This window comes from Mixophyes fleayi, unplaced genomic scaffold (assembly GCF_038048845.1).
Source record: "Mixophyes fleayi isolate aMixFle1 unplaced genomic scaffold, aMixFle1.hap1 Scaffold_2743, whole genome shotgun sequence".
Taxonomy (NCBI): Eukaryota; Metazoa; Chordata; class Amphibia; order Anura; family Limnodynastidae; genus Mixophyes; species Mixophyes fleayi.
The window spans coordinates 18,057-43,878 of NW_027446817.1; the positions used below are offsets into that span (position 1 = coordinate 18,057).

Genomic DNA, 25,822 nt, shown 5'->3' on the forward strand with positions numbered 1-25,822 from the left:
TTAGAAGAACGCTATGCCCACCAGTGTATCACGAAGTGTCGACTGCAAAGCACTCCCTTTAATGATTGAAAAGATACATTTAATACACAGTAGGGTTTGAAAATGGTTAAAACTGTGAATATTGGAGGGATATACAAGTCTTTCTCCACGCATTTCTGCAAGAGTAAATTGGTGTTAAAAGCTAGACAACCAATAAGAAAATGCATTTCAATAGTCTTATTGGCACCAGTCTATTTAGAACTGTTGATTTTTAATTGTTCATTATTCTAGCATACAGTGAATGAGAGAGAAGAAGAAGAAGAAGAAGAAGAAGAAGAAGAAGAAGAAGAAGAAGAAGAAGTTGTCATATGATAAAATTTCCAAATTCTTTAAACTATTAAAATTTCTCTAAGCAGTTTGTGTTCTGAGCACTTTTTAAGCAGCATCTTGAAGAACTAAAGATTCAATACTATAAACACAATGCGTTGGCTGGGAATCAAACCCAGGTCAACTGCTTGGAAGGTAGCTATGCTCACCACTATACCTCCAACACTTTTGTTTTTTTTTTAAATGTTTAAAAATCAATTGCAAAATCTAGTGAGCAATCATAAAACAGGATTTAAATAATGAATTGAAAAGAAATTCCTGAACGAAAGAGGCTTATCTGTGCATAAGTTCAATGTTCATGGTCCACTTTTTACACAAAGGTTTCAAAGAATTGAGAAAAGAAAATGAATTGGTTGGCCAAGAACAAAGGATTTGGCTACACCTCCATTACTGGCAAGAGGAATTGATCTTCTGTGGGACAATTTTTAGAATGTTAAAAGGTAAAAGAGAAAAGCAGTCCGGTATAAAAAACCAAGTCAACTGCTTAGAAGAACGCTATGCCCACCAGTGTATCACGAAGTGTCGACTGCAAAGCACTCCCTTTAATGATTGAAAAGATACATTTAATACACAGTAGGGTTTGAAAATGGTTAAAACTGTGAATATTGGAGGGATATACAAGTCTTTCTCCACGCATTTCTGCAAGAGTAAATTGGTGTTAAAAGCTAGACAACCAATAAGAAAATGCATTTCAATAGTCTTATTGGCACCAGTCTATTTAGAACTGTTGATTTTTAATTGTTCATTATTCTAGCATACAGTGAATGAGAGAGAAGAAGAAGAAGAAGAAGAAGAAGAAGAAGAAGAAGAAGAAGAAGAAGAAGAAGAAGTTGTCATATGATAAAATTTCCAAATTCTTTAAACTATTAAAATTTCTCTAAGCAGTTTGTGTTCTGAGCACTTTTTAAGCAGCATCTTGAAGAACTAAAGATTCAATACTATAAACACAATGCGTTGGCTGGGAATCAAACCCAGGTCAACTGCTTGGAAGGTAACTATGCTCACCACTATACCACCAACACTTTTGGTTTTTTTTTAAATGTTTAAAAATCAATTGCAAAATCTAGTGAGCAATCATAAAACAGGATTTAAATAATGAATTGAAAAGAAATTCCTGAACGAAAGAGGCTTATCTGTGCATAAGTTCAATGTTCATGGTCCACTTTTTACACAAAGGTTTCAAAGAATTGAGAAAAGAAAATGAATTGGTTGGCCATGAACAAAGGATTTGGCTACACCTCCATTACTGGCAAGAGGAATTGATCTTCTGTGGGACAATTTTTAGAATGTTAAAAGGTAAAAGAGAAAAGCAGTCCGGTATAAAAACCAAGTCAACTGCTTAGAAGAACGCTATGCCCACCAGTGTATCACGAAGTGTCGACTGCAAAGCACTCCCTTTAATGATTGAAAAGATACATTTAATACACAGTAGGGTTTGAAAATGGTTAAAACTGTGAATATTGGAGGGATATACAAGTCTTTCTCCACGCATTTCTGCAAGAGTAAATTGGTGTTAAAAGCTAGACAACCAATAAGAAAATGCATTTCAATAGTCTTATTGGCACCAGTCTATTTAGAACTGTTGATTTTTAATTGTTCATTATTCTAGCATACAGTGAATGAGAGAGAGAGAAGAAGAAGAAGAAGAAGAAGAAGAAGAAGAAGAAGAAGAAGAAGAAGAAGAAGAAGAAGAAGAAGAAGAAGAAGAAGAAGAAGAAGAAGAAGAAGAAGAAGAAGAAGAAGAAGAAGAAGAAGAAGAAGAAGAAGAAGTTGTCATATGATAAAATTTCCAAATTCTTTAAACTATTAAAATTTCTCTAAGCAGTTTGTGTTCTGAGCACTTTTTAAGCAGCATCTTGAAGAACTAAAGATTCAATACTATAAACACAATGCATTGGCTGGGAATTGAACCCAGGTCAACTGCTTGGAAGGCAGCTATGCTCACCACTATACCACCAACGCTTTTGGTTTTTTTTAAATGTTTAAAAATCAATTGCAAAATCTAGTGAGCAATCATAAAACAGGATTTAAATAATGAATTGAAAAGAAATACCTGAACGAAAGAGGCTTATCTGTGCATAAGTTCAATGTTCATGGTCCACTTTTTACTGAAAGGTTTCAAAGAATTGAGAAAAGAAAATGAATTGGTTGGCCATGAACAAAGGATTTGGCTACACCTCCATTACTGGCAAGAGGAATTGATCTTCTGTGGGACAATTTTTTAGAATGTTAAAAGGTAAAAGAGAAAAGCAGTCCGGTATAAAAACCAAGTCAACTGCTTAGAAGAACGCTATGCCCACCAGTGTATCACGAAGTGTCGACTGCAAAGCACTCCCTTTAATGATTGAAAAGATACATTTAATACACAGTAGGGTTTGAAAATGGTTAAAACTGTGAATATTGGAGGGATATACAAGTCTTTCTCCACGCATTTCTGCAAGAGTAAATTGGTGTTAAAAGCTAGACAACCAATAAGAAAATGCATTTCAATAGTCTTATTGGCACCAGTCTATTTAGAACTGTTGATTTTTAATTGTTCATTATTCTAGCATACAGTGAATGAGAGAGAAGAAGAAGAAGAAGAAGAAGAAGAAGAAGAAGAAGAAGAAGAAGAAGAAGAAGTTGTCATATGATAAAATTTCCAAATTCTTTAAACTATTAAAATTTCTCTAAGCAGTTTGTGTTCTGAGCACTTTTTAAGCAGCATCTTGAAGAACTAAAGATTCAATACTATAAACACAATGCGTTGGCTGGGAATCAAACCCAGGTCAACTGCTTGGAAGGTAGCTATGCTCACCACTATACCTCCAACACTTTTGTTTTTTTTTTAAATGTTTAAAAAATCAATTGCAAAATCTAGTGAGCAATCATAAAACAGGATTTAAATAATGAATTGAAAAGAAATTCCTGAACGAAAGAGGCTTATCTGTGCATAAGTTCAATGTTCATGGTCCACTTTTTACACAAAGGTTTCAAAGAATTGAGAAAAGAAAATGAATTGGTTGGCCAAGAACAAAGGATTTGGCTACACCTCCATTACTGGCAAGAGGAATTGATCTTCTGTGGGACAATTTTTAGAATGTTAAAAGGTAAAAGAGAAAAGCAGTCCGGTATAAAAACCAAGTCAACTGCTTAGAAGAACGCTATGCCCACCAGTGTATCACGAAGTGTCGACTGCAAAGCACTCCCTTTAATGATTGAAAAGATACATTTAATACACAGTAGGGTTTGAAAATGGTTAAAACTGTGAATATTGGAGGGATATACAAGTCTTTCTCCACGCATTTCTGCAAGAGTAAATTGGTGTTAAAAGCTAGACAACCAATAAGAAAATGCATTTCAATAGTCTTATTGGCACCAGTCTATTTAGAACTGTTGATTTTTAATTGTTCATTATTCTAGCATACAGTGAATGAGAGAGAAGAAGAAAGAAGAAGAAGAAGAAGAAGAAGAAGAAGAAGAAGAAGAAGAAGAAGAAGAAGAAGAAGTTGTCATATGATAAAATTTCCAAATTCTTTAAACTATTAAAATTTCTCTAAGCAGTTTGTGTTCTGAGCACTTTTTAAGCAGCATCTTGAAGAACTAAAGATTCAATACTATAAACACAATGCGTTGGCTGGGAATCAAACCCAGGTCAACTGCTTGGAAGGTAACTATGCTCACCACTATACCACCAACACTTTTGGTTTTTTTTAAATGTTTAAAAATCAATTGCAAAATCTAGTGAGCAATCATAAAACAGGATTTAAATAATGAATTGAAAAGAAATTCCTGAACGAAAGAGGCTTATCTGTGCATAAGTTCAATGTTCATGGTCCACTTTTTACACAAAGGTTTCAAAGAATTGAGAAAAGAAAATGAATTGGTTGGCCATGAACAAAGGATTTGGCTACACCTCCATTACTGGCAAGAGGAATTGATCTTCTGTGGGACAATTTTTAGAATGTTAAAAGGTAAAAGAGAAAAGCAGTCCGGTATAAAAACCAAGTCAACTGCTTAGAAGAACGCTATGCCCACCAGTGTATCACGAAGTGTCGACTGCAAAGCACTCCCTTTAATGATTGAAAAGATACATTTAATACACAGTAGGGTTTGAAAATGGTTAAAACTGTGAATATTGGAGGGATATACAAGTCTTTCTCCACGCATTTCTGCAAGAGTAAATTGGTGTTAAAAGCTAGACAACCAATAAGAAAATGCATTTCAATAGTCTTATTGGCACCAGTCTATTTAGAACTGTTGATTTTTAATTGTTCATTATTCTAGCATACAGTGAATGAGAGAGAAGAAGAAGAAGAAGAAGAAGAAGAAGAAGAAGAAGAAGAAGAAGAAGAAGAAGTTGTCATATGATAAAATTTCCAAATTCTTTAAACTATTAAAATTTCTCTAAGCAGTTTGTGTTCTGAGCACTTTTTAAGCAGCATCTTGAAGAACTAAAGATTCAATACTATAAACACAATGCGTTGGCTGGGAATCAAACCCAGGTCAACTGCTTGGAAGGTAGCTATGCTCACCACTATACCTCCAACACTTTTGTTTTTTTTTTAAATGTTTAAAAATCAATTGCAAAATCTAGTGAGCAATCATAAAACAGGATTTAAATAATGAATTGAAAAGAAATTCCTGAACGAAAGAGGCTTATCTGTGCATAAGTTCAATGTTCATGGTCCACTTTTTACACAAAGGTTTCAAAGAATTGAGAAAAGAAAATGAATTGGTTGGCCAAGAACAAAGGATTTGGCTACACCTCCATTACTGGCAAGAGGAATTGATCTTCTGTGGGACAATTTTTAGAATGTTAAAAGGTAAAAGAGAAAAGCAGTCCGGTATAAAAACCAAGTCAACTGCTTAGAAGAACGCTATGCCCACCAGTGTATCACGAAGTGTCGACTGCAAAGCACTCCCTTTAATGATTGAAAAGATACATTTAATACACAGTAGGGTTTGAAAATGGTTAAAACTGTGAATATTGGAGGGATATACAAGTCTTTCTCCACGCATTTCTGCAAGAGTAAATTGGTGTTAAAAGCTAGACAACCAATAAGAAAATGCATTTCAATAGTCTTATTGGCACCAGTCTATTTAGAACTGTTGATTTTTAATTGTTCATTATTCTAGCATACAGTGAATGAGAGAGAAGAAGAAGAAGAAGAAGAAGAAGAAGAAGAAGAAGAAGAAGAAGAAGAAGAAGAAGTTGTCATATGATAAAATTTCCAAATTCTTTAAACTATTAAAATTTCTCTAAGCAGTTTGTGTTCTGAGCACTTTTTAAGCAGCATCTTGAAGAACTAAAGATTCAATACTATAAACACAATGCGTTGGCTGGGAATCAAACCCAGGTCAACTGCTTGGAAGGTAGCTATGCTCACCACTATACCTCCAACACTTTTGGTTTTTTTTTAAATGTTTAAAAATCAATTGCAAAATCTAGTGAGCAATCATAAAACAGGATTTAAATAATGAATTGAAAAGAAATTCCTGAACGAAAGAGGCTTATCTGTGCATAAGTTCAATGTTCATGGTCCACTTTTTACACAAAGGTTTCAAAGAATTGAGAAAAGAAAATGAATTGGTTGGCCAAGAACAAAGGATTTGGCTACACCTCCATTACTGGCAAGAGGAATTGATCTTCTGTGGGACAATTTTTAGAATGTTAAAAGGTAAAAGAGAAAAGCAGTCCGGTATAAAAACCAAGTCAACTGCTTAGAAGAACGCTATGCCCACCAGTGTATCACGAAGTGTCGACTGCAAAGCACTCCCTTTAATGATTGAAAAGATACATTTAATACACAGTAGGGTTTGAAAATGGTTAAAACTGTGAATATTGGAGGGATATACAAGTCTTTCTCCACGCATTTCTGCAAGAGTAAATTGGTGTTAAAAGCTAGACAACCAATAAGAAAATGCATTTCAATAGTCTTATTGGCACCAGTCTATTTAGAACTGTTGATTTTTAATTGTTCATTATTCTAGCATACAGTGAATGAGAGAGAAGAAGAAGAAGAAGAAGAAGAAGAAGAAGAAGAAGAAGTTGTCATATGATAAAATTTCCAAATTCTTTAAACTATTAAAATTTCTCTAAGCAGTTTGTGTTCTGAGCACTTTTTAAGCAGCATCTTGAAGAACTAAAGATTCAATACTATAAACACAATGCGTTGGCTGGGAATCAAACCCAGGTCAACTGCTTGGAAGGTAGCTATGCTCACCACTATACCTCCAACACTTTTGTTTTTTTTTTTAAATGTTTAAAAATCAATTGCAAAATCTAGTGAGCAATCATAAAACAGGATTTAAATAATGAATTGAAAAGAAATTCCTGAACGAAAGAGGCTTATCTGTGCATAAGTTCAATGTTCATGGTCCACTTTTTACACAAAGGTTTCAAAGAATTGAGAAAAGAAAATGAATTGGTTGGCCAAGAACAAAGGATTTGGCTACACCTCCATTACTGGCAAGAGGAATTGATCTTCTGTGGGACAATTTTTAGAATGTTAAAAGGTAAAAGAGGAAAAGCAGTCCGGTATAAAAACCAAGTCAACTGCTTAGAAGAACGCTATGCCCACCAGTGTATCACGAAGTGTCGACTGCAAAGCACTCCCTTTAATGATTGAAAAGATACATTTAATACACAGTAGGGTTTGAAAATGGTTAAAACTGTGAATATTGGAGGGATATACAAGTCTTTCTCCACGCATTTCTGCAAGAGTAAATTGGTGTTAAAAGCTAGACAACCAATAAGAAAATGCATTTCAATAGTCTTATTGGCACCAGTCTATTTAGAACTGTTGATTTTTAATTGTTCATTATTCTAGCATACAGTGAATGAGAGAGAAGAAGAAGAAGAAGAAGAAGAAGAAGAAGAAGAGAAGTTGTCATATGATAAAATTTCCAAATTCTTTAAACTATTAAAATTTCTCTAAGCAGTTTGTGTTCTGAGCACTTTTTAAGCAGCATCTTGAAGAACTAAAGATTCAATACTATAAACACAATGCGTTGGCTGGGAATCAAACCCAGGTCAACTGCTTGGAAGGTAGCTATGCTCACCACTATACCTCCAACACTTTTGTTTTTTTTTTAAATGTTTAAAAATCAATTGCAAAATTCTAGTGAGCAATCATAAAACAGGATTTAAATAATGAATTGAAAAGAAATTCCTGAACGAAAGAGGCTTATCTGTGCATAAGTTCAATGTTCATGGTCCACTTTTTACACAAAGGTTTCAAAGAATGAGAAAAAGAAAATGAATTGGTTGGCCAAGAACAAAGGATTTGGCTACACCTCCATTACTGGCAAGAGGAATTGATCTTCTGTGGGACAATTTTTAGAATGTTAAAAGGTAAAAGAGAAAAGCAGTCCGGTATAAAACCAAGTCAACTGCTTAGAAGAACGCTATGCCCACCAGTGTATCACGAAGTGTCGACTTGCAAAGCACTCCCTTTAATGATTGAAAAGATACATTTAATACACAGTAGGGTTTGAAATGGTTAAAACTGTGAATATTGGAGGGATATACAAGTCTTTCTCCACGCATTTCTGCAAGAGTAAATTGGGTGTTAAAAGCTAGACAACCAATAAGAAAATGCATTTCAATAGTCTTATTGGCACCAGTCTATTTAGAACTGTTGATTTTTAATTGTTCATTATTCTAGCATACAGTGAATGAGAGAGAAGAAGAAGAAGAAGAAGAAGAAGAAGAAGAAGAAGAAGAAGAAGAAGAAGTTGTCATATGATAAAATTTCCAAATTCTTTTAAACTATTAAAATTTCTCTAAGCAGTTTGTGTTCTGAGCACTTTTTAAGCAGCATCTTGAAGAACTAAAGATTCAATACTATAAACACAATGCGTTGGCTGGGAATCAAACCCAGGTCAACTGCTTGGAAGGTAGCTATGCTCACCACTATACCTCCAACACTTTTGTTTTTTTTTTAAATGTTTAAAAATCAATTGCAAAATCTAGTGAGCAATCATAAAACAGGATTTTAAATAATGAATTGAAAAGAAATTCCTGAACGAAAGAGGCTTATCTGTGCATAAGTTCAATGTTCATGGTCCACTTTTTACACAAAGGTTTCAAAGAATTGAGAAAAGAAAATGAATTGGTTGGCCAAGAACAAAGGATTTGGCTACACCTCCATTACTGGCAAGAGGAATTGATCTTCTGTGGGACAATTTTTAGAATGTTAAAAGGTAAAAGAGAAAGCAGTCCCGGTATAAAAACCAAGTCAACTGCTTAGAAGAACGCTATGCCCACCAGTGTATCACGAAGTGTCGACTGCAAAGCACTCCCTTTAATGATTGAAAAGATACATTTAATACACAGTAGGGTTGAAAATGGTTTAAAACTGTGAATATTGGAGGGATATACAAGTCTTTCTCCACGCATTTCTGCAAGAGTAAATTGGTGTTAAAAGCTAGACAACCAATAAGAAAATGCATTTCAATAGTCTTATTGGCACCAGTCTATTTAGAACTGTTGATTTTTAATTGTTCATTATTCTAGCATACAGTGAATGAGAGAGAAGAAGAAGAAGAAGAAGAAGAAGAAGAAGAAGAAGAAGAAGAAGAAGAAGTTGTCATATGATAAAATTTCCAAATTCTTTAAACTATTTAAAATTTCTCTAAGCAGTTTGTGTCTGAGCACTTTTTAAGCAGCATCTTGAAGAACTAAAGATTCAATACTATAAACACAATGCGTTGGCTGGGAATCAAACCCAGGTCAACTGCTTGGAAGGTAGCTATGCTCACCACTATACCTCCAACACTTTTGTTTTTTTTTTAAATGTTTAAAAATCAATTGCAAAATCTAGTGAGCAATCATAAAACAGGGATTTAAATAATGAATTGAAAAGGAAATTCCTGAACGAAAGAGGCTTATCTGTGCATAAGTTCAATGTTCATGTCCACTTTTTACACAAAGGAATTGAGAAAAGAAAATGAATTGGTTGGCCAAGAACAAAGGATTTGGCTACACCTCCATTACTGGCAAGAGGAATTGATCTTCTGTGGGACAATTTTTAGAATGTTAAAAGGTAAAAGAGAAAAGCAGTCCGGTATAAAAACCAAGTCAACTGCTTAGAAGAACGCTATGCCCACCAGTGTATCACGAAGTGTCGACTGCAAAGCACTCCCTTTAATGATTGAAAAGATACATTTAATACACAGTAGGGTTTGAAAATGGTTAAAACTGTGAATATTGGAGGGATATACAAGTCTTTCTCCACGCATTTCTGCAAGAGTAAATTGGTGTTAAAAGCTAGACAACCAATAAGAAAATGCATTTCAATAGTCTTATTGGCACCAGTCTATTTAGAACTGTTGATTTTTAATTGTTCATTATTCTAGCATACAGTGAATGAGAGAGAAGAAGAAGAAGAAGAAGAAGAAGAAGAAGAAGAAGAAGAAGAAGAAGAAGAAGAAGAAGTTGTCATATGATAAAATTTCCAAATTCTTTAAACTATTAAAATTTCTCTAAGCAGTTTGTGTTCTGAGCACTTTTTAAGCAGCATCTTGAAGAACTAAAGATTCAATACTATAAACACAATGCGTTGGCTGGGAATCAAACCCAGGTCAACTGCTTGGAAGGTAGCTATGCTCACCACTATACCTCCAACACTTTTGTTTTTTTTTTAAATGTTTAAAAATCAATTGCAAAATCTAGTGAGCAATCATAAAACAGGATTTAAATAATGAATTGAAAAGAAATTCCTGAACGAAAGAGGCTTATCTGTGCATAAGTTCAATGTTCATGGTCCACTTTTTACACAAAGGTTTCAAAGAATTGAGAAAAGAAAATGAATTGGTTGGCCAAGAACAAAGGATTTGGCTACACCTCCATTACTGGCAAGAGGAATTGATCTTCTGTGGGACAATTTTTAGAATGTTAAAAGGTAAAAGAGAAAAGCAGTCCGGTATAAAAACCAAGCCAACTGCTTAGAAGAACGCTATGCCCACCAGTGTATCACGAAGTGTCGACTGCAAAGCACTCCCTTTAATGATTGAAAAGATACATTTAATACACAGTAGGGTTTGAAAATGGTTAAAACTGTGAATATTGGAGGGATATACAAGTCTTTCTCCACGCATTTCTGCAAGAGTAAATTGGTGTTAAAAGCTAGACAACCAATAAGAAAATGCATTTCAATAGTCTTATTGGCACCAGTCTATTTAGAACTGTTGATTTTTAATTGTTCATTATTGAAGAAGAAGAAGAAGAAGAAGAAGAAGAAGAAGAAGAAGAAGAAGAAGAAGAAGAAGAAGAAGAAGTTGTCATATGATAAAATTTCCAAATTCTTTAAACTATTAAAATTTCTCTAAGCAGTTTGTGTTCTGAGCACTTTTTAAGCAGCATCTTGAAGAACTAAAGATTCAATACTATAAACACAATGCATTGGCTGGGAATCGAACCCAGGTCAACTGCTTGGAAGGCAGCTATGCTCACCACTATACCACCAACGCTTTTGTTTTTTTTTAAATGTTTAAAAATCAATTGCAAAATCTAGTGAGCAATCATAAAACAGGATTTAAATAATGAATTGAAAAGAAATACCTGAACGAAAGAGGCTTATCTGTGCATAAGTTCAATGTTCATGGTCCACTTTTTACAGAAAGGTTTCAAAGAATTGAGAAAAGAAAATGAATTGGTTGGCCATGAACAAAGGATTTGGCTACACCTCCATTACTGGCAAGAGGAATTGATCTTCTGTGGGACAATTTTTTAGAATGTTAAAAGGTAAAAGAGAAAAGCAGTCCGGTATAAAAACCAAGTCAACTGCTTAGAAGAACGCTATGCCCACCAGTGTATCACGAAGTGTCGACTGCAAAGCACTCCCTTTAATGATTGAAAAGATACATTTAATACACAGTAGGGTTTGAAAATGGTTAAAACTGTGAATATTGGAGGGATATACAAGTCTTTCTCCACGCATTTCTGCAAGAGTAAATTGGTGTTAAAAGCTAGACAACCAATAAGAAAATGCATTTCAATAGTCTTATTGGCACCAGTCTATTTAGAACTGTTGATTTTTAATTGTTCATTATTCTAGCATACAGTGAATGAGAGAGAAGAAGAAGAAGAAGAAGAAGAAGAAGAAGAAGAAGAAGAAGAAGAAGAAGAAGTTGTCATATGATAAAATTTCCAAATTCTTTAAACTATTAAAATTTCTCTAAGCAGTTTGTGTTCTGAGCACTTTTTAAGCAGCATCTTGAAGAACTAAAGATTCAATACTATAAACACAATGCGTTGGCTGGGAATCAAACCCAGGTCAACTGCTTGGAAGGTAGCTATGCTCACCACTATACCTCCAACACTTTTGTTTTTTTTTTAAATGTTTAAAAATCAATTGCAAAATCTAGTGAGCAATCATAAAACAGGATTTAAATAATGAATTGAAAAGAAATTCCTGAACGAAAGAGGCTTATCTGTGCATAAGTTCAATGTTCATGGTCCACTTTTTACACAAAGGTTTCAAAGAATTGAGAAAAGAAAATGAATTGGTTGGCCAAGAACAAAGGATTTGGCTACACCTCCATTACTGGCAAGAGGAATTGATCTTCTGTGGGACAATTTTTAGAATGTTAAAAGGTAAAAGAGAAAAGCAGTCCGGTATAAAAACCAAGTCAACTGCTTAGAAGAACGCTATGCCCACCAGTGTATCACGAAGTGTCGACTGCAAAGCACTCCCTTTAATGATTGAAAAGATACATTTAATACACAGTAGGGTTTGAAAATGGTTAAAACTGTGAATATTGGAGGGATATACAAGTCTTTCTCCACGCATTTCTGCAAGAGTAAATTGGTGTTAAAAGCTAGACAACCAATAAGAAAATGCATTTCAATAGTCTTATTGGCACCAGTCTATTTAGAACTGTTGATTTTTAATTGTTCATTATTGAAGAAGAAGAAGAAGAAGAAGAAGAAGAAGAAGAAGAAGAAGAAGAAGAAGAAGAAGAAGAAGAAGAAGAAGTTGTCATATGATAAAATTTCCAAATTCTTTAAACTATTAAAATTTCTCTAAGCAGTTTGTGTTCTGAGCACTTTTTAAGCAGCATCTTGAAGAACTAAAGATTCAATACTATAAACACAATGCATTGGCTGGGAATCGAACCCAGGTCAACTGCTTGGAAGGCAGCTATGCTCACCACTATACCACCAACGCTTTTGGTTTTTTTTAAATGTTTAAAAATCAATTGCAAAATCTAGTGAGCAATCATAAAACAGGATTTAAATAATGAATTGAAAAGAAATACCTGAACGAAAGAGGCTTATCTGTGCATAAGTTCAATGTTCATGGTCCACTTTTTACAGAAAGGTTTCAAAGAATTGAGAAAAGAAAATGAATTGGTTGGCCATGAACAAAGGATTTGGCTACACCTCCATTACTGGCAAGAGGAATTGATCTTCTGTGGGACAATTTTTTAGAATGTTAAAAGGTAAAAGAGAAAAGCAGTCCGGTATAAAAACCAAGTCAACTGCTTAGAAGAACGCTATGCCCACCAGTGTATCACGAAGTGTCGACTGCAAAGCACTCCCTTTAATGATTGAAAAGATACATTTAATACACAGTAGGGTTTGAAAATGGTTAAAACTGTGAATATTGGAGGGATATACAAGTCTTTCTCCACGCATTTCTGCAAGAGTAAATTGGTGTTAAAAGCTAGACAACCAATAAGAAAATGCATTTCAATAGTCTTATTGGCACCAGTCTATTTAGAACTGTTGATTTTTAATTGTTCATTATTCTAGCATACAGTGAATGAGAGAGAAGAAGAAGAAGAAGAAGAAGAAGAAGAAGAAGAAGAAGAAGAAGAAGAAGAAGAAGAAGAAGTTGTCATATGATAAAATTTCCAAATTCTTTAAACTATTAAAATTTCTCTAAGCAGTTTGTGTTCTGAGCACTTTTTAAGCAGCATCTTGAAGAACTAAAGATTCAATACTATAAACACAATGCGTTGGCAGGAATCAAACCCAGGTCAACTGCTTGGAAGGTAGCTATGCTCACCACTATACCTCCAACACTTTTGTTTTTTTTTAAATGTTTAAAAATCAATTGCAAAATCTAGTGAGCAATCATAAAACAGGATTTAAATAATGAATTGAAAAGAAATTCCTGAACGAAAGAGGCTTATCTGTGCATAAGTTCAATGTTCATGGTCCACTTTTTACACAAAGGTTTTCAAAGAATTGAGAAAAGAAAATGAATTGGTTGGCAAGAACAAAGGATTTGGCTACACCTCCATTACTGGCAAGAGGAATTGATCTTCTGTGGGACAATTTTTAGAATGTTAAAAGGTAAAAGAGAAAAGCAGTCCGGTATAAAAACCAAGTCAACTGCTTAGAAGAACGCTATGCCCACCAGTGTATCACGAAGTGTCGACTGCAAAGCACTCCCTTTAATGATTGAAAAGATACATTTAATACACAGTAGGGTTTGAAAATGGTTAAAACTGTGAATATTGGAGGGATATACAAGTCTTTCTCCACGCATTTCTGCAAGAGTAAATTGGTGTTAAAAGCTAGACAACCAATAAGAAAATGCATTTCAATAGTCTTATTGCACCAGTCTATTTAGAACTGTTGATTTTTAATTGTTCATTATTCTAGCAGAAGAAGAAGAAGAAGAAGAAGAAGAAGAAGAAGAAGAAGAAGAAGAAGAAGAAGAAGAAGAAGAAGTTGTCATATGATAAAATTTCCAAATTCTTTAAACTATTAAAATTTCTCTAAGCAGTTTGTGTTCTGAGCACTTTTTAAGCAGCATCTTGAAGAACTAAAGATTCAATACTATAAACACAATGCGTTGGCTGGGAATCGAACCCAGGTCAACTGCTTGGAAGGCAGCTATGCTCACCACTATACCACCACTGCTTTTGGTTTTTTTTAAATGTTTAAAAATCAATTGCAAAATCTAGTGAGCAATCATAAAACAGGATTTAAATAATGAATTGAAAAGAAATTCCTGAACGAAAGAGGCTTATCTGTGCATAAGTTCAATGTTCATGGTCCACTTTTACACAAAGGTTTCAAAGAATTGAGAAAAGAAAAATGAATTGGTTGGCCATGAACAAAGGATTTGGCTACACCTCCATTACTGGCAAGAGGAATTGATCTTCTGTGGGACAATTTTTAGAATGTTAAAAGGTAAAAGAGAAAAGCAGTCCGGTATAAAACCAAGTCAACTGCTTAGAAGAACGCTATGCCCACCAGTGTATCACGAAGTGTCGACTGCAAAGCACTCCCTTTAATGATTGAAAAGATACATTTAATACACAGTAGGGTTGAAATGGTTAAAACTGTGAATATTGGAGGGATATACAAGTCTTTCTCCACGCATTTCTGCAAGAGTAAATTGGTGTTAAAAGCTAGACAACCAATAAGAAAATGCATTTCAATAGTCTTATTGGCACCAGTCTATTTAGAACTGTTGATTTTAATTGTTCATTATTCTAGCATACAGTGAATGAGAGAGAAGAAGAAGAAGAAGAAGAAGAAGAAGAAGAAGAAGAAGAAGAAGAAGAAGAAGAAGAAGAAGAAGAAGAAGAAGAAGAAGAAGAAGAAGAAGAAGAAGAAGAAGAGAGAAGAAGAAGAAGAAGAAGAAGAAGAAGAAGAAGAAGAAGAAGAAGAAGAAGAAGAAGAAGAGAAGAAGAAGAAGTTGTCATATGATAAAATTTCCAAATTCTTTAAACCATTAAAATTTCTCTAAGCAGTTTGTGTTCTGAGCACTTTTTAAGCAGCATCTTGAAGAACTAAAGATTCAATACTATAAACACAATGCATTGGCTGGGAATCGAACCAGGTCAACTGCTTGGAAGGCAGCTATGCTCACCACTATACCACCAACACTTTTGGTGTTTTTTAAATGTTTAAAAATCAATTGCAAAATCTAGTGAGCAATCATAAAACAGGATTTAAATAATGAATTGAAAAGAAATACCTGAACGAAGAGGCTTATCTGTGCATAAGTTCAATGTTCATGGTCCACTTTTTACACAAAGGTTTCAAAGAATTGAGAAAAGAAAATGAATTGGTTGGCCATGAACAAAGGATTTGGCTACACCTCCATTACTGGCAAGAGGAATTGATCTTCTGTGGGACAATTTTTAGAATGTTAAAAGGTAAAAGAGAAAAGCAGTCCAGTATAAAAACCAAGTCAACTGCTTAGAAGAACGCTATGCCCACCAGTGTATCACGAAGTGTCGACTGCAAAGCACTCCCTTTAATGATTGAAAAGATACATTTAATACACAGTAGGGTTTGAAAATGGTTAAAACTGTGAATATTGGAGGGATATACAAGTCTTTCTCCACGCATTTCTGCAAGAGTAAATTGGTGTTAAAAGCTAGACAACCAATAAGAAAATGCATTTCAATAGTCTTATTGGCACCAGTCTATTTAGAACTGTTGATTTTTAATTGTTCATTATTCTAGCATACAGTGAATGAGAGAGAAGAAGAAGAAGAAGAAGAAGAAGAAGAAGAAGAAGAAGAAGAAGAAGAAGAAGAAGAAGAAGAAGAAGAAGAAGAAGAAGAAGAAGAAGAAGAAGAAGAAGAAGAAGAAGAAGAGAAGAAGAAGAAGAAGAAGAAGAAGAAGAAGAAGAAGAAGAAGAAGAAGAAGAAGAAGAAGAAGAAGAAGAAGTTGTCATATGATAAAATTTCCAAATTCTTTAAACTATTAAAATTTCTCTAAGCAGTTTGTGTTCTGAGCACTTTTTAAGCAGCATCTTGAAGAACTAAAGATTCAATACTATAAACACAATGCATTGGCTGGGAATCGAACCCAGGTCAACTGCTTGGAAGACAGCTATGCTCACCACTATACCACCAACGCTTTTGGTTTTTTTAAATGTTTAAAAATCAATTGCAAAATCTAGTGAGCAATCATAAAACAGGATTTAAATAATGAATTGAAAAGAAATACCTGAACGAAAGAGGCTTATCTGTGCATAAGTTCAATGTTCATGGTCCACTTTTTACAGAAAGGTTTCAAAGAATTGAGAAAAGAAAATGAATTGGTTGGCCATGAACAAAGGATTTGGCTACACCTCCATTACTGGCAAGAGGAATTGATCTCTGTGGGACAATTTTTAGAATGTTAAAAGGTAAAAGAGAAAAGCAGTCCGGTATAAAAACCAAGTCAACTGCTTAGAAGAACGCTATGCCCACCAGTGTATCACGAAGTGTCGACTGCAAAGCACTCCCTTTAATGATTGAAAAGATACATTTAATACACAGTAGGGTTTGAAAATGGTTAAACTGTGAATATTGGAGGGATATACAAGTCTTTCTCCACGCATTTCTGCAAGAGTAAATTGGTGTTAAAAGCTAGACAACCAATAAGAAAATGCATTTCAATAGTCTTATTGGCACCAGTCTATTTAGAACTGTTGATTTTTAATTGTTCATTATTCTAGCATACAGTGAATGAGAGAGAAGAAGAAGAAGAAGAAGAAGAAGAAGAAGAAGAAGAAGAAGAAGAAAGAAGAAGAAGAAGAAGAAGAAGAAGAAGAAGAAGAAGAAGAAGAAGAAGAAGAAAGAAGAAGAAGAAGAAGAAGAAGAAGAAGAAGAAGAAGAAGAAGAAGAAGAAGTTGTCATATGATAAAATTTCCAAATTCTTTAAACTATTAAAATTTCTCTAAGCAGTTTGTGTTCTGAGCACTTTTTAAGCAGCATCTTGAAGAACTAAAGATTCAATACTATAAACACAATGCATTGGCTGGGAATCGAACCCAGGTCAACTGCTTGGAAGACAGCTATGCTCACCACTATACCACCAACACTTTTGTTTTTTTTTAAATGTTTAAAAATCAATTGCAAAATCTAGTGAGCAATCATAAAACAGGATTTAAATAATGAATTGAAAAGAAATACCTGAACGAAAGAGGCTTATCTGTGCATAAGTTCAATGTTCATGGTCCACTTTTTACAGAAAGGTTTCAAAGAATTGAGAAAAGAAAATGAATTGGTTGGCCATGAACAAAGGATTTGGCTACACCTCCATTACTGGCAAGAGGAATTGATCTTCTGTGGGACAATTTTTAGAATGTTAAAAGGTAAAAGAGAAAAGCAGTCCGGTATAAAAACCAAGTCAACTGCTTAGAAGAACGCTATGCCCACCAGTGTATCACGAAGTGTCGACTGCAAAGCACTCCCTTTAATGATTGAAAAGATACATTTAATACACAGTAGGGTTTGAAAATGGTTAAAACTGTGAATATTGGAGGGATATACAAGTCTTTCTCCACGCATTTCTGCAAGAGTAAATTGGTGTTAAAAGCTAGACAACCAATAAGAAAATGCATTTCAATAGTCTTATTGGCACCAGTCTATTTAGAACTGTTGATTTTTAATTGTTCATTATTCTAGCATACAGTGAATGAGAGAGAAGAAGAAGAAGAAGAAGAAGAAGAAGAAGAAGAAGAAGTTGTCATATGATAAAATTTCCAAATTCTTTAAACTATTAAAATTTCTCTAAGCAGTTTGTGTTCTGAGCACTTTTTAAGCAGCATCTTGAGAACTAAAGATTCAATACTATAAACACAATGCGTTGGCTGGGAATCAAACCCAGGTCAACTGCTTGGAAGGCAGCTATGCTCACCACTATACCTCCAACACTTTTTTTTTTTTTTTAAATGTTTAAAAATCAATTGCAAAATCTAGTGAGCAATCATAAAACAGGATTTAAATAATGAATTGAAAAGAAATTCCTGAACGAAAGAGGCTTATCTGTGCATAAGTTCAATGTTCATGGTCCACTTTTTACACAAAGGTTTCAAAGAATTGAGAAAAGAAAATGAATTGGTTGGCCAAGAACAAAGGATTTGGCTACACCTCCATTACTGGCAAGAGGAATTGATCTTCTGTGGGACAATTTTAGAATGTTAAAAGGTAAAAGAGAAAAGCAGTCCGGTATAAAAACCAAGTCAACTGCTTAGAAGAACGCTATGCCCACCAGTGTATCACGAAGTGTCGACTGCAAAGCACTCCCTTAATGATTGAAAAGATACATTTAATACACAGTAGGGTTTGAAAATGGTTAAAACTGTGAATATTGGAGGGATATACAAGTCTTTCTCCACGCATTTCTGCAAGAGTAAGTTGGTGTTAAAGCTAGACAACCAATAAGAAAATGCATTTCAATAGTCTTATTGGCACCAGTCTATTTAGAACTGTTGATTTTTAATTGTTCATTATTCTAGCATACAGTGAATGAGAGAGAAGAAGAAGAAGAAGAAGAAGAAGAAGAAGAAGAAGAAGAAGAAGAAGAAGAAGAAGAAGAAGAAGAAGAAGAAGAAGAAGAAGAAGAAGAAGAAGAAGAAGAAGAAGAAGAAGAAGAAGAAGAAGAAGAAGAAGAAGAAGAAGAAGAAGTTGTCATATGATAAATTTCCAAATTCTTTAAACTATTAAAATTTCTCTAAGCAGTTTGTGTTCTGAGCACTTTTTAAGCAGCATCTTGAAGAACTAAAGATTCAATACTATAAACACAATGCGTTGGCTGGAATCGAACCCAGGTCAACTGCTTGGAAGGCAGCTATGCTCACCACTATACCACCAACGCTTTTGTTTTTTTTTAAATGTTTAAAATCAATTGCAAAATCTAGTGAGCAATCATAAAACAGGATTTAAATAATGAATGAAAAGAAATTCCTGAACGAAAGAGGCTTATCTGTGCATAAGTTCAATGTTCATGGTCCACTTTTTACACAAAGGTTTCAAAGAATTGAGAAAAGAAAATGAATTGGTTGCCATGAACAAAGGATTTGGCTACACCTCCATTACTGGCAAGAGGAATTGATCTTCTGTGGGACAATTTTAGAATGTTAAAAGGTAAAAGAGAAAAGCAGTCCGGTATAAAAACCAAGTCAACTGCTTAGAAGAACGCTATGCCCACCAGTGTATCACGAAGTGTCGACTGCAAAGCACTCCCTTTAATGATTGAAAAGATACATTTAATACACAGTAGGTTTGAAAATGGTTAAAACTGTGAATATTGGAGGGATATACAAGTCTTTCTCCACGCATTTCTGCAAGAGTAAATTGGTGTTAAAAGCTAGACAACCAATAAGAAAATGCATTTCAATAGTCTTATTGGCACCAGTCTATTTAGAACTGTTGATTTTTAATTGTTCATTATTCTAGCATACAGTGAATGAGAGAGAAGAAGAAGAAGAGGAAGAAGAAGAAGAAGAAGAAGAAGAAGAAGAAGTTGTCATATGATAAAATTCCAAATTCTTTAAACTATTAAAATTTCTCTAAGCAGTTTGTGTTCTGAGCACTTTTAAGCAGCATCTTGTAGAACTAAAGATTCAATACTATAAACACAATGCGTGGCTGGGAATCAAACCCAGGTCAACTGCTTGGAAGGTAGCTATGCTCACCACTATACCTCCAACACTTTTGTTTTTTTTTAAATGTTTAAAAATCAATTGCAAAATCTAGTGAGCAATCATAAAACAGGATTTAAATAATGAATGAAAAGAAATTCCTGAACGAAAGAGGCTTATCTGTGCATAAGTTCAATGTTCATGGTCCACTTTTTACACAAAGGTTTCAAGAATTGAGAAAAGAAAATGAATTGGTTGGCCAAGAACAAAGGATTTGGCTACACCTCCATACTGGCAAGAGGAATTGATCTTCTGTGGGACAATTTTTAGAATGTTAAAAGGTAAAAGAGAAAGCAGTCCGGTATAAAAACCAAGTCAACTGCTTAGAAGAACGCTATGCCCACCAGTGTATCACGAAGTGTCGACTGCAAAGCACTCCCTTAATGATTGAAAAGATACATTTAATACACAGTAGGGTTGAAAATGGTTAAAACTGTGAATATTGGAGGATATACAAGTCTTTCTCCACGCATTTCTGCAAGAGTAAATTGGTGTTAAAAGCTAGACAACCAATAAGAAAATGCATTTCAATAGTCTTATTGGCACCAGTCTATTTAGAACTGTTGATTTTTAATTGTTCATTATTCTAGCATACAGTGAATGAGAAAGAAGAGAAGAAGAAGAAGAAGAAGAAGAAGAAGAAGAAGAAGAAGAAGTTGTCATATGATAAAATTTCCAAATTCTTTAAACTATTAAAATTTCTCTAAGCAGTTTGTGTTCTGAGCACTTTTTAAGCAGCATCTTGAAGAACTAAAGATTCAATACTATAAACACAATGCGTTGGCTGGGAATCAAACCCAGGTCAACTGCTTGGAAGGTAGCTATGCTCACCACTATACCTCCAACACCTTTGTTTTTTTTTAAATGTTTAAAAATCAATTGCAAAATCTAGTGAGCAATCATAAAACAGGATTTAAATAATGAATTGAAAAGAAATTCCTGAACGAAAGAGGCTTATCTGTGCATAAGTTCAGTGTTCATGGTCCACTTTTTACACAAAGGTTTCAAAGAATTGAGAAAAGAAAATGAATTGTTGGCCAAGAACAAGGATTTGGCTACACCTCCATTACTGGCAAGAGGAATTGATCTTCTGTGGGACAATTTTTAGAATGTTAAAAGGTAAAAGAGAAAAGCAGTCCGGTATAAAAACCAAGTCAACTGCTTAGAAGAACGCTATGCCCACCAGTGTATCACGAAGTGTCGACTGCAAAGCACTCCCTTTAATGATTGAAAAGATACATTTAATACACAGTAGGGTTTGAAAATGGTTAAAACTGTGAATATTGGAGGGATATACAAGTCTTTCTCCACGCATTTCTGCAAGAGTAAATTGGTGTTAAAAGCTAGACAACCAATAAGAAAATGCATTTCAATAGTCTTATTGGTACCAGTCTATTTAGAACTGTTGATTTTTATTGTTCATTATTCTAGCATACAGTGAAGAAGAAGAAGAAGAAGAAGAAGAAGAAGAAGAAGAAGAAGAAGAAGAAGAAGTTGTCATATGATAAAATTTCCAAATTCTTTAAACTATTAAAATTTCTCTAAGCAGTTTGTGTTCTGAGCACTTTTTAAGCAGCATCTTGAAGAACTAAAGATTCAATACTATAAACACAATGCGTTGGCTGGGAATCAAACCCAGGTCAACTGCTTGGAAGGTAGCTATGCTCACCACTATACCTCCAACACTTTTGTTTTTTTTTTTTAAATGTTTAAAAATCAATTGCAAAATCTAGTGAGCAATCATAAAACAGGATTTAAATAATGAATTGAAAAGAAATTCCTGAACGAAAGAGGCTTATCTGTGCATAAGTTCAGTGTTCATGGTCCACTTTTTACACAAAGGTTTCAAAGAATTGAGAAAAGAAAATGAATTGGTTGGCCAAGAACAAAGGATTTGGCTACACCTCCATTACTGGCAAGAGGAATTGATCTTCTGTGGGACAATTTTTAGAATGTTAAAAGGTAAAAGAGAAAAGCAGTCCGGTATAAAAACCAAGTCAACTGCTTAGAAGAACGCTATGCCCACCAGTGTATCACGAAGTGTCGACTGCAAAGCACTCCCTTTAATGATTGAAAAGATACATTTAATACACAGTAGGGTTTGAAAATGGTTAAAACTGTGAATATTGGAGGGATATACAAGTCATTCTCCACGCATTTCTGCAAGAGTAAATTGGTGTTAAAAGCTAGACAACCAATAAGAAAATGCATTTCAATAGTCTTATTGGTACCCAGTCTATTTAGAACTGTTGATTTTTAATTGTTCATTATTCTAGCATACAGTGAAGAAGAAGAAGAAGAAGAAGAAGAAGAAGAAGAAGAAGAAGAAGAAGAAGAAGAAGTTGTCATATGATAAAATTTCCAAATTCTTTAAACTATTAAAATTTCTCTAAGCAGTTTGTGTTCTGAGCACTTTTTAAGCAGCATCTTGAAGAACTAAAGATTCAATACTATAAACACAATGCGTTGGCTGGGAATCAAACCCAGGTCAACTGCTTGGAAGGTAGCTATGCTCACCACTATACCTCCAACACTTTTGTTTTTTTTTTTAAATGTTTAAAAATCAATTGCAAAATCTAGTGAGCAATCATAAAACAGGATTTAAATAATGAATTGAAAAGAAATTCTGAACGAAAGAGGCTTATCTGTGCATAAGTTCAGTGTTCATGGTCCACTTTTTACACAAAGGTTTCAAAGAATTGAGAAAAGAAAATGAATTGGTTGCCAAGAACAAAGGATTTGGCTACACCTCCATTACTGGCAAGAGGAATTGATCTTCTGTGGGACAATTTTTAGAATGTTAAAAGGTAAAAGAGAAAAGCAGTCCGGTATAAAAACCAAGTCAACTGCTTAGAAGAACGCTATGCCCACCAGTGTATCACGAAGTGTCGACTGCAAAGCACTCCCTTTAATGATTGAAAAGATACATTTAATACACAGTAGGGTTTGAAAATGGTTAAAACTGTGAATATTGAGGGATATACAAGTCTTTCTCCACGCATTTCTGCAAGAGTAAATTGGTGTTAAAAGCTAGACAACCAATAAGAAAATGCATTTCAATAGTCTTATTGGTACCAGTCTATTTAGAACTGTTGATTTTAATTGTTCATTATTCTAGCATACAGTGAATGAGAGAGTAGAAGAAGAAGAAGAAGAAGAAGAAGAAGAAGAAGAAGAAGAAGAAGAAGAAGAGAAGAAGAAGAAGAAGAAGAAGAAGAAGAAGAAGAAGAAGAAGAAGAAGAAGAAGAAGAAGAAGAAGAAGAAGAAGAAGAAGAAGTTGTCATATGATAAAATTTCCAAATTCTTTAAACTATTAAAATTTCTCTAAGCAGTTTGTGTTCTGAGCACTTTTTAAGCAGCATCTTGAAGAACTAAAGATTCAATACTATAAACACAATGCGTTGGCTGGGAATCGAACCCAGGTCAACTGCTTGGAAGGCAGCTATGCTCACCACTATACCACCAACGCTTTTGTTTTTTTTTAAATGTTTAAAAATCAATTGCAAAATCTAGTGAGCAATCATAAAACAGGATTTAAATAATGAATTGAAAAGAAATTCCTGAACGAAAGAGGCTTATCTGTGCATAAGTTCAATGTTCATGGTCCACTTTTTACACAAAGGTTTCAAAGAATTGAGAAAAGAAAATGAATTGGTTGGCCATGAACAAAGGATTTGGCTACACCTCCATTACTGGCAAGAGGAATTGATCTTCTGTGGGACAATTTTTAGAATGTTAAAAGGTAAAAGAGAAAAGCAGTCCGGTATAAAAACCAAGTCAACTGCTTAGAAGAACGCTATGCCCACCAGTGTATCACGAAGTGTCGACTGCAAAGCACTCCCTTTAATGATTGAAAAGATACATTTAATACACAGTAGGGTTTGAAAATGGTTAAAACTGTGAATATTGGAGGGATATACAAGTCTTTCTCCACGCATTTCTGCAAGAGTAAATTGGTGTTAAAAGCTAGACAACCAATAAGAAAATGCATTTCAATAGTCTTATTGGCACCAGTCTATTTAGAACTGTTGATTTTTTAATTGTTCATTATTCTAGCATACAGTGAATGAGAGAGAAGAAGAAGAAGAAGAAGAAGAAGAAGAAGAAGAAGAAGAAGAAGAAGAAGAAGAAGAAGAAGAAGAAGAAGAAGAAGAAGAAGAAGAAGAAGAAGAAGAAGAAGAAGAAGAAGAAGAAGAAGAAGAAGAAGAAGAAGAAGAAGAAGAAGAAGAAGAAGAAGAAGAAGAAGAAGAAGAAGTTGTCATATGATAAAATTTCCAAATTCTTTAAACTATTAAAATTTCTCTAAGCAGTTTGTGTTCTGAGCACTTTTTAAGCAGCATCTTGAAGAACTAAAGATTCAATACTATAAACACAATGCGTTGGCTGGGAATCGAACCCAGGTCAACTGCTTGGAAGGCAGCTATGCTCACCACTATACCACCAACGCTTTTGTTTTTTTTAAATGTTTAAAAATCAATTGCAAAATCTAGTGAGCAATCATAAAACAGGATTTAAATAATGAATTGAAAAGAAATTCCTGAACGAAAGAGGCTTATCTGTGCATAAGTTCAATGTTCATGGTCCACTTTTTACACAAAGGTTTCAAAGAATTGAGAAAAGAAAATGAATTGGTTGGCCATGAACAAAGGATTTGGCTACACCTCCATTACTGGCAAGAGGAATTGATCTTCTGTGGGACAATTTTTAGAATGTTAAAAGGTAAAAGAGAAAAGCAGTCCGTATAAAAACCAAGTCAACTGCTTAGAAGAACGCTATGCCCACCAGTGTATCACGAAGTGTCGACTGCAAAGCACTCCCTTTAATGATTGAAAAGATACATTTAATACACAGTAGGGTTTGAAAATGGTTAAAACTGTGAATATTGGAGGGATATACAAGTCTTTCTCCACGCATTTCTGCAAGAGTAAATTGGTGTTAAAGCTAGACAACCAATAAGAAAATGCATTTCAATAGTCTTATTGGCACCAGTCTATTTAGAACTGTTGATTTTTAATTGTTCATTATTCTAGCATACAGTGAATGAGAGAGAAGAAGAAGAAGAAGAAGAAAAAGAAGAAGAAGAAGAAGAAGAAGAAGAAGAAGAAGAAGAAGAAGAAGAAGAAGAAGAAGAAGAAGAAGAAGAAGAAGAAGAAGAAGAAGTTGTCATATGATAAAATTTCCAAATTCTTTAAACTATTAAAATTTCTCTAAGCAGTTTGTGTTCTGAGCACTTTTTAAGCAGCATCTTGAAGAACTAAAGATTCAATACTATAAACACAATGCGTTGGCTGGGAATCGAACCCAGGTCAACTGCTTGGAAGGCAGCTATGCTCACCACTATACCACCAACGCTTTTGTTTTTTTTTAAATGTTTAAAAATCAATTGCAAAATCTAGTGAGCAATCATAAAACAGGATTTAAATAATGAATTGAAAAGAAATTCCTGAACGAAAGAGGCTTATCTGTGCATAAGTTCAATGTTCATGGTCCACTTTTTACACAAAGGTTTCAAAGAATTGAGAAAAGAAAATGAATTGGTTGGCCATGAACAAAGGATTTGGCTACACCTCCATTACTGGCAAGAGGAATTGATCTTCTGTGGGACAATTTTTAGAATGTTAAAAGGTAAAAGAGAAAAGCAGTCCGGTATAAAAACCAAGTCAACTGCTTAGAAGAACGCTATGCCCACCAGTGTATCACGAAGTGTCGACTGCAAAGCACTCCCTTTAATGATTGAAAAGATACATTTAATACACAGTAGGGTTTGAAAATGGTTAAAACTGTGAATATTGGAGGGATATACAAGTCTTTCTCCACGCATTTCTGCAAGAGTAAATTGGTGTTAAAAGCTAGACAACCAATAAGAAAATGCATTTCAATAGTCTTATTGGCACCAGTCTATTTAGAACTGTTGATTTTTAATTGTTCATTATTCTAGCATACAGTGGAAGAAGAAGAAAAAGAAGAAGAAGAGAAGAAGAAGAAGAAGAAGAAGAAGAAGAAGAAGAAGAAGAAGAAGAAGAAGAAGAAGAAGAAGAAGAAGTTGTCATATGATAAAATTTCCAAATTCTTTAAACTATTAA

At 34.2% G+C, this 25,822-nt stretch overlaps 10 non-coding genes across 10 annotated transcripts; all 10 read right to left on the bottom strand.

Moving 5' to 3' along the window:
- Positions 1 to 2,256: 2,256 nt before the first annotated feature.
- Positions 2,257 to 2,328, bottom strand: TRNAG-UCC (transfer RNA glycine (anticodon UCC)). The gene has a single exon. It is a non-coding gene; the product is annotated as a tRNA-Gly (tRNA).
- Positions 2,329 to 10,749: 8,421 nt separating this feature from the next.
- TRNAG-UCC (transfer RNA glycine (anticodon UCC)) lies at positions 10,750 to 10,821 on the bottom strand. Its single transcript has one exon. It is a non-coding gene; the product is annotated as a tRNA-Gly (tRNA).
- Positions 10,822 to 12,449: 1,628 nt separating this feature from the next.
- TRNAG-UCC (transfer RNA glycine (anticodon UCC)) lies at positions 12,450 to 12,521 on the bottom strand. The gene has a single exon. It is a non-coding gene; the product is annotated as a tRNA-Gly (tRNA).
- A 1,634-nt stretch (positions 12,522 to 14,155) lies between these two features.
- TRNAG-UCC (transfer RNA glycine (anticodon UCC)) lies at positions 14,156 to 14,227 on the bottom strand. The gene has a single exon. It is a non-coding gene; the product is annotated as a tRNA-Gly (tRNA).
- Positions 14,228 to 16,114: 1,887 nt separating this feature from the next.
- On the bottom strand, positions 16,115 to 16,186 carry TRNAG-UCC (transfer RNA glycine (anticodon UCC)). Its single transcript has one exon. It is a non-coding gene; the product is annotated as a tRNA-Gly (tRNA).
- An 877-nt stretch (positions 16,187 to 17,063) lies between these two features.
- TRNAG-UCC (transfer RNA glycine (anticodon UCC)) lies at positions 17,064 to 17,135 on the bottom strand. The gene has a single exon. It is a non-coding gene; the product is annotated as a tRNA-Gly (tRNA).
- Positions 17,136 to 18,842: 1,707 nt separating this feature from the next.
- On the bottom strand, positions 18,843 to 18,913 carry TRNAG-UCC (transfer RNA glycine (anticodon UCC)). The gene has a single exon. It is a non-coding gene; the product is annotated as a tRNA-Gly (tRNA).
- A 4,223-nt stretch (positions 18,914 to 23,136) lies between these two features.
- TRNAG-UCC (transfer RNA glycine (anticodon UCC)) lies at positions 23,137 to 23,208 on the bottom strand. Its single transcript has one exon. It is a non-coding gene; the product is annotated as a tRNA-Gly (tRNA).
- A 906-nt stretch (positions 23,209 to 24,114) lies between these two features.
- TRNAG-UCC (transfer RNA glycine (anticodon UCC)) lies at positions 24,115 to 24,186 on the bottom strand. Its single transcript has one exon. It is a non-coding gene; the product is annotated as a tRNA-Gly (tRNA).
- An 833-nt stretch (positions 24,187 to 25,019) lies between these two features.
- Positions 25,020 to 25,091, bottom strand: TRNAG-UCC (transfer RNA glycine (anticodon UCC)). Its single transcript has one exon. It is a non-coding gene; the product is annotated as a tRNA-Gly (tRNA).
- Between the last annotated feature and the right edge of the window lie 731 nt (positions 25,092 to 25,822).